Source organism: Monopterus albus, unplaced genomic scaffold (assembly GCF_001952655.1).
Source record: "Monopterus albus unplaced genomic scaffold, M_albus_1.0 scaffold299.1, whole genome shotgun sequence".
In the NCBI taxonomy this organism is placed as follows: Eukaryota; Metazoa; Chordata; class Actinopteri; order Synbranchiformes; family Synbranchidae; genus Monopterus; species Monopterus albus.
Window position 1 is genome coordinate 120,414 of NW_018128179.1, and position 8,155 is coordinate 128,568.

Here is an 8,155-nt window from a genome sequence, read left to right on the forward strand (position 1 = left end):
ATCAGTTCTGTTGGGAGCCGTAGCGCGCTAGCGTTAGCCTGCGGTGTTATGTACACTCCCATTAGAATGAAACTGTTGAATTCACGGGCAGAGTAAAAGGGTTTGCAGTTGATAACAAGAGTCTCTAGGTCTGCGGTACATGTCCTCTGTAGCACTGTGACATCTGTGCACCAATCTTCATTTATATAGAAGCATATTGAAAGATATCACCCATTTATTCTAACCAGGAACTCAGAGAGACGAGGCGGACCACTTGGATATATAAAAAATAACCGTGCTGGTTTATTCAAAGGATCACAGGTAAAATTAACATTACACGTCCAGGCATCTTCCACCCCCAAACCTGCGCGCAGGCAGCATGGAAGATAAAAGACCCTGAACCCTCATGCCTATACAATTTTATCCCTTGGTTGGGCTAGTCCATGCTACACAGGAACGTCAACCGTGACGTCACCTGATATGCCAGCTTCACAGCTGGCCGTAGCAGTAGTCAAAACATGGAGAGAATCAATGTGTGTGTGAGTGTTGATCATGTGGTGTGTATCTAAAAACATACAGGACATTCAGGGACATGTCCGGACATTAAGCCTCGGAAGATATTATGATTAAGATTACGGCTAAACATATCATAATAATAACAATGTTCATCCTGCCTGCTGACTTTTTCTATCTCGTTGTCCTTGGGGCCCACATGCAGCCTGCAGAACTCATGACAATGAACTAAGCATTTAACAGCCTGAGCTAGACATCCTGTCTCCACTAAACTAATACAACAAATATCTAATCAATATCTATCTGACTAAGAAATTACCTAACAATATTCCACCTCCTCTCGTTTTCCCTGACAGCTCCTTTACACGATCCGCTCTGTGCACCTGGAACCCCGGTATTTGTATCACGCTGTCCACAATGGAGTCACTGAGCCAGGTCTCAGTGAAGCACAAAGCAGCAGAGCGTGCAAAGTCAGAGTTAGTCCTGTTGATGAGAAGAATTTCATCCATTTTGTTGACCAGGGAGCGGAGATTAGCTAGGTGAATAGATGGGAGTGAGGTCCGTGTTCCCCTCCGTCGTAATCGCACCAAAGCGCCAGAGCGTTTTCCAAGCCGGCTGCGTTTTTTCCAGGTCCCATATATCGCTGCTGCACCTCTGATTAGAATGTCCATACAGCATTCATTGTTCACAAAAATCGGAGAAGGGTAGTTTGGTATGAGTTGTCCGATATTTAACAGTCCTTTTCTGGTAAAAGTAATCTGGGATGAGTTGCAAAAGACCAAGAAAACAAAGAAAAACAACAAACACATGAGAGCGCGAGTAACCACGGCCGCCATCGCTGTCGGCAAAAGAGTCTTCTTCCCGTGGGCGTCCACATCCTTGATCATCCCCCGTAAGTGATTGGTCAATGCACCAGTGGACCACGTAGCAGAACCACTGGTCCGCTACGTGGATGACACATGGGTTAAAATCAGGACCCAGGAGGTAGAGGCTTTCACCAAACATATCAACTCTGTGGATGGCAACATCAAATTCACTCGTGAGGATGCCAGAGATGACTGTCTGGCCTTTCTGTATTGTGCAGTCCACTTGGGAAGGGACAGAAGCCTGAAGGTAGAAGTATATCGGAAACCTACACACATGGACCAATACCTGCTTTTTGACTCACACCATCCACTTCAACACAAACTGGGAGTCATCAGAACTTAGGAAGAGGCCCAACACCAACAGGGAGAAACCAGAAACAAGAGGGGATAACACTGTCATCCCTTATGTGGCTGGTTTATCAGAGAAGTTAAAAAAGAACTTTTACAACCACAATATCCCAGTTAATTTTAAACCAGGGGACACCCTGTGGCAGAGACTGGTCCACCCAAAAGACAAAACACCCAGACATAAACAGAGTGATGTGGTGTATGCAATTAAGTGTAGTATAAGCTATCGTTTTAAGCTTCTTCCGGCTCTTTGAAACCAGGAACTCACAAAGACGAAGTAGACCACTTGGATATATAAAAAATAACAGTGCTGGTTTATTCAAAGAATCACAGGTAAAATTAACATTACACGTCCAGATTTCTTCCACCTCCGACCTGCACGCAGGCAGACCAAAAATGAAAGACCCTGAACCATAATGCCTATACAATTTTATCACTTGGTTGGGATAGCCCATTCTACCCAGGAACGTCAAACCGTGACGTCACCTGATATGCCAGCTTTGCAGCTGACCATAACAATAGTCAAAACATGAAGAAAGTCAAGGTGTGTGGCTGTTGATTAGTGGTGTGTATCTAAAACATTTTGACATGACATTACACATAAGAAAATATTATGATTACCATTACAGTTACACATATCATAATAATAGCAATAACCGCCTGTCTGCAAACTGTCTCTATTTAGTTGTCCTTGGCCTCTATGCAGCCTGCAGAACTCATGAGAATGACTAAGCATTTAACAGCCTGAGCTAGACAGCCTGGCTCCACTAAACATTTCTAATACAACAAATCTCTAACAAATATCACACAGGAGGGCCAACTCCAGTGGACCAGAGTCAGCAGTCCACCTCCACCTGAAGGACAAAGGACATTCTTTTGAGGACAGTGGAGTCCAGATCCTCTCCAGAGAACATCGCTGGTTTGAGAGAGGAGCTAAGGAAGCTATTTTTGTAAAAATAGAACACCCCTCACTAAATAGGGGTGGTGGACTAAAACACAACTTGTCTTCCATCTACAATCCTGTTTTGAGATCTCTGCCCAAACATGCCAACCAGGACAATAGGCGTCGGTCGACGGGAGGATCCAAAGACAGGTAACGACCCTCACTGATACTGGGCTGCAACGACTCAGGGACATTGTTGGCCTTCAAAGGACTGAAACACCACTGAGGGGGATAAATATCTCCGACTCAACACCAGTCAGTCAGAACTGATGAAGGTGAAACGTCTTCGACCTAGAAATCTAAGTCCAGTTGATGTTTTTCTAAGTTTTTTCAACTTGAAGTGACATTCATTACAAGACGATTATTTAAAACATTTCAAAATCCAGCTGCATTGCTTTGCATTTTGTTACTTTCAGTCGAATAAAAGACTATTTTTTCAGTCACATATTTTGTCATTGAAGATTTCTTAAAAATTGTGTAAAATATTGTTTCGCTCTCATGTAGCCATTATCGTGTATCATCTCATCTCTTGAGCTTAAGTGTATCATCACACCGATGCTAGGCACTGAAATTTTGAGCAAGGAGCTTGTGATTAATTTGCTTGGCAGCCTGATTAACACTCACTTTTATCAAGTTTATATCCTGAGAATGTCTCAAATTAGTCTAAAATGTTTGAGTTGTGAGTTGAGTGAGTCAGTAATATATAATAAAAGGTCATTTGCATAAAGAGAAACACCGTGCTATAATCCGCCTCTATGGATACCTGAAAACACTGAAGAGGACTTTAGAGAAATAGAGTGGCTTTATAGCCAAAGCAAGTATAAGCAAATGAAAGAGAGGACAGCCCTGGTGAGTACCTCTTAAGAGGGAAAAATAATGGGTGGAAATAAAGTTTGTTTTAACACTAGTAGTAGGGGCAGAATAAATGAGATATGAAATGCCAAAGCCTTAGGCCAAACCTATCTAAAACTGAAAATAATTCCAATTCCACCCTGTCTATATATTCTCCACATGTACAGCGCTGACACTTAAAAGTGTCATACTTTTAAGTGTAGGTGGTGTGTAGGTGGCGCCCTCAAAGGGGTGGGGTGGTGGTAACAATGCAACAACTCTCCACCAGCCTCAGAAAATCCAACATACACTTCTCTTTTCTGCCACCAGGTGCACTGCCGCTCCGTCATTACTGCTTCATAGTATGTGGAAATAGAGAGGAGACCAAAGCAGCACCTGCATTGCCTCATTGTACTTCATACTGTACTGCACTAGATAAATAATTACAATCTGCTTTTATACAGTACAGTATTTACTCAAAAATCTGCTGAATGTGGTATTGATGTTTTTAAATACAAGATTAAATCTGCCTTCACTACTTCACTACATTTCAGAGACATACAGTATGTACTTTTTACTGCAATACATGCACTTTTTAAACTTGAGTAACTTTTCAGAATCACAGGAATAAAATTAAATACAGCCATAAGACTTTATTGATCCCTGGAGAGCAAAATATGATAATATGGCAGCTGAACTGCACAAAATAGGCTACAGTCATTTAACTTGAATAGAATAAGAAGCTATGGAAACTCCATATGAAGAAGCTATGGAAGCTCTACAAATAATTTTCAAATATTAAAAGCCAAAAAATATGCCTAAAATTAGCACAGTATTAGTATGAGGAACATGTGCCTGAGTAAGGCCACTAATGTCCAACAGTTTGTGCTCTCAGAGCGTAGACAGGAACGTGCACTTTGGCTGGAACTGGATCAGTGCGATCATGTCCCCAAATAATGTCAAACCATTTATATCAGTTACCATAAACAGTTTTAAAACAACAACAGATTGTCATACTTTTAACTACAACCGGTTCTTTTATCTGAAGGCCCCAAGAAGTAACACTCAGGAAACAAGAATCAGCTTTATGTAGATTTATTTTCTTCTGGTTAAATGCAGAGTTATTACAGCGCTGGGCTCTATGAGATGACAAGTCTCCAAGAGCTCTGATAATAGGAAGTAATTCACATATATCTTCTCGGGCTGGGACTGCCCTGTATATGAGTGGAAACTCATATTATCTTCTAATCTGTTGACTCAACACTCAAAACATGAACTGGACACGAGGTTCATACAAGGTTCATACAGATATGAACTCATATTATGTTCTAATCTGTTGGCTCTACACTTACAACATGAACTGGACACTAGGCTCATACAAGGTTCATGCAAATCTTCTAGAATGTTTGACCATGTGATATTTCAGTTTTTCTTTTTTAATAAATCTGCAAAAATGTCAAAAATTCTGTGTTTTTCTGTCAATATGGGGTGCTGTGTGTACATTAATGAGGAAAAAAATTAACTTAAATGATTTTAGCATATGGCTGCAATATAACAAAGAGTGAAAAATTTAAGGGGGTCTGAATACTTTCTGTACCCACTGTATAAGCTTTATCAAAAAGGAAAGTCTTAATTCCTATCTTAAAGGTAGAGAGGGTGTCTGCCTCCCGAACTGAGACTGGGAGTTGGTTCCATAGGAGAGGAGCTTGATAGCTAAAGGCTCTGCCTCCCATTCTACTTCTGTGGACTCTAAGAACCACAAGTAAACCTGCACTCTGAGAGCGAAGTGCTCTGTTAGGATGATAAGGCTCTACGAGGTCTTTAAGATATGATGGAGCCTTGTCATTAAGGGCTTTGTATGTTAGGAGAAGGATTTTAAATTCTATTCTGAATTTTACAGGGAGCCAGTGGAGAGAAGCTAATATGGGAGAGATATGATCTCTCTTGCTAGTTCCTGTCAGTACTCTGGCTGCAACATTTTGGATTAACTGGAGGTTTTTTATGGACGTATTGGGACATCCTGATAGTAAAAAGAGCGTGGACCAGTTTTTCAGCATCACTTTGAGACAGGATGCTCCTGATTTTTGCAATATTGCGCAGGTGAAAGAAGGCAGTTCTAGAGACTTGGTTTATGTGTGATTTAAAGGACATATATGAATAAAATGCGGTTCTGGCACTACGAAGGGCTTTCTTATATGTTATTAAACTATCTTTCCAGGCTATGAAAAACTCTTCTGACTTAGTGGAGCGCCACCTCCTTTCCATTTTTCGTGATGCCTGCTTTAGGGAGTGGAGCTGCGAGCTGTACCACGGGGCTAGCCTCCTCTGTTTCACTACCTTCTTTTTCAGAGGGGCAATGGTATCAAGTGTATTACGCAGGAAGGCTGCAGTACTATCAACAAGATTATCGATTTGTATGGGAGTAAAGTTAAGGTGGCCTCCTTCCACTGTGTTGGCAAACGGCACTGAAGTAGATAAAGATGGAATTATTTCCTTAAACTTGGTAACAGTACTTTCAGATAGACATCTACTGTAGTGGAATTGTTTCCCACATAGAGTATAATCCATTAATGGAAAATCAAAAGTTATTAGAAAATGGTCAGACAGAAGAGGGTTAGGGGTAAAAACTATTAAGTGTTCAGTTTCGATGCCATATGTCAGAACAAGATCAAGAGTGTGATTAAAACAGTGAGTGGGTTTATTTACAATTTGAGAGAAGCCAACTGAGTCTAATAATGAACAGAATGCATTGTTGAGGCTGTCATTGTCGGCATCTACATGAATATTAAAGTCGCCTACTATGATTATTTTATCTGTACTAAGCACTAAATCAGACAAAATCTGAGAATTCACTTAAAAACTCTGAATAAGGAGCAGGGGCCTATTTCAAGAAGGCGGTTTTGTCGAAACTCAGAGTTTGTTAACCCCGAAATGAGGGAAACTCGGAGTTTTCGGTTTCAGAAACGTTTCCAGTTTGGGTGTGAGAGACTCAGGGTGAGACTTTCAAATGAGTTATAACTATATTTAGGTCTAGGGTTGATTAATAGGCTTGAGTCAAAGATCGCTGCCACACCTCCACCTCGGCCTGTGTTTCGAGGGATGTGACAGTTACTGTGACTAGGTGGAGTGGATTCATTTAGGCTGACATATTCTTCTTGCTGTAACCAGGTTTCAGTAAGACACAGTAAGTCAGTGTGATGTTCACTTATCAAATCATTCACTAACAGAGATTTAGATGAGAGAGATCTGATATTTAATAGTCCACATTTGATTGTCCTATTACTTTCTGTTATAAGAGGAGTCATCCTAATTTTATATTAGGTTCTTATGAATAACTCCTCTCAAGTTGATTCTTGATTTATATAATTTAGGTGGGTGGGGGGCAGACACAGTCTCTATGGGGTACTGGGAGTTTTGGGTGGGTAGCAGCTGCAAAGAGACAGCAGAGAGGCGTGTAAGACTGCGACCCTGCATCCTGGACTCTACTCTGGGTTGTCATAATTCAGGTTGTAGGCTAGCTTGGGCTAAGCTATGTCTAGGAGGCTCTACACTGGCCACCTGGGCATAGCTAGCTGGGCTGTTCTCCATGGTGCGGAGTCGCGCTTCTAAGTCTGTTAGCCTGGCCTCCAATGCTGCTAGAATCTGACATTTAGTACAAGTACCATTATCGCTAAAGGAGGCAGAGGAATAACTGAACATGCGACACTCCGAGAAAGAGAAAGGAGGAGAGGAACACGGGGAAGCCATTGCTCTAAATTAGGCTACAAGCTTAGCTAGCTTCTAAGCTAGCTGACCAAAAGTAGCAAATTAAATCTGGTAATTAGCAAGAACTTCTGCAACACAAGTGCTTAAGTGGTGCAAGTGTATGTTGTTACTCAAAATTCAGAAGAACTTAGAAACAGTAAGTTTAATTCTTAAACAATCTGGGAGCAAGCACTAACGGTGCAGCTGCCGAAAACAGGAAATGGGTACGGTTACCGCAGAAGCAGGAAACAGCAGTCTGTCAAAGGTTCCACCTCTGTCTACCAACAAGACAAGGTAGAGCGGGAGGAGGCTACACAAACACACACAAACCATTCTGATAAATATAAATATAGAAGAGTGATTTGCAGTTAAATCTAGAAAAACATTGGTAGCTGGTCACAGAAAACCTCAGAGGCTGAATGTGCATAAACATCAGCCACACAGTTCCGCAAGGACCATTTCCATGATGGATGTGTAAACGCCAGTCTAGTTTTCTCACTTTGTTTTGATGTGTACTGTGGTTTTTCCATATGAACAAACAATTTCCAAAATGTCAGACTTTTGAATTTGATTATGGGATGCTGAGTACAGCATATACTGTAGTTAGGACATTTAAAACTAAGTAGTCATAATCTGGAGTGACCACACATCTGAGAAATGCAACAGCACATTAATAGTACAGATAGCACAGTTAACAGTGGAACTGAGTTAAGCTATTGCTGTCTCCTCTCTACTACTCTGTTAATGCACTCATTAGTCATTTAGTGGTAACGGCAGATACTGTTGTATTGTTATGTACTGTATCTGTAGCTTCTGGATATTCATGCATAACAGCACAGCACATCGCATACAGTATCATAGTGTTTACCTTGATCAATTCATGAACAATGGCGCCAGGGTGCCACACACCACACACACCTGTACAGATCAG

The 8,155-nt window shown here is 41.3% G+C and overlaps 1 protein-coding gene across 1 annotated transcript in view; it reads left to right on the forward strand.

Moving 5' to 3' along the window:
- The window catches only part of vps8 (VPS8 subunit of CORVET complex), a 135,468-nt gene that overhangs the window by 31,736 nt on the left and 95,577 nt on the right, over positions 1-8,155 (forward strand). The window lies entirely within an intron of this gene.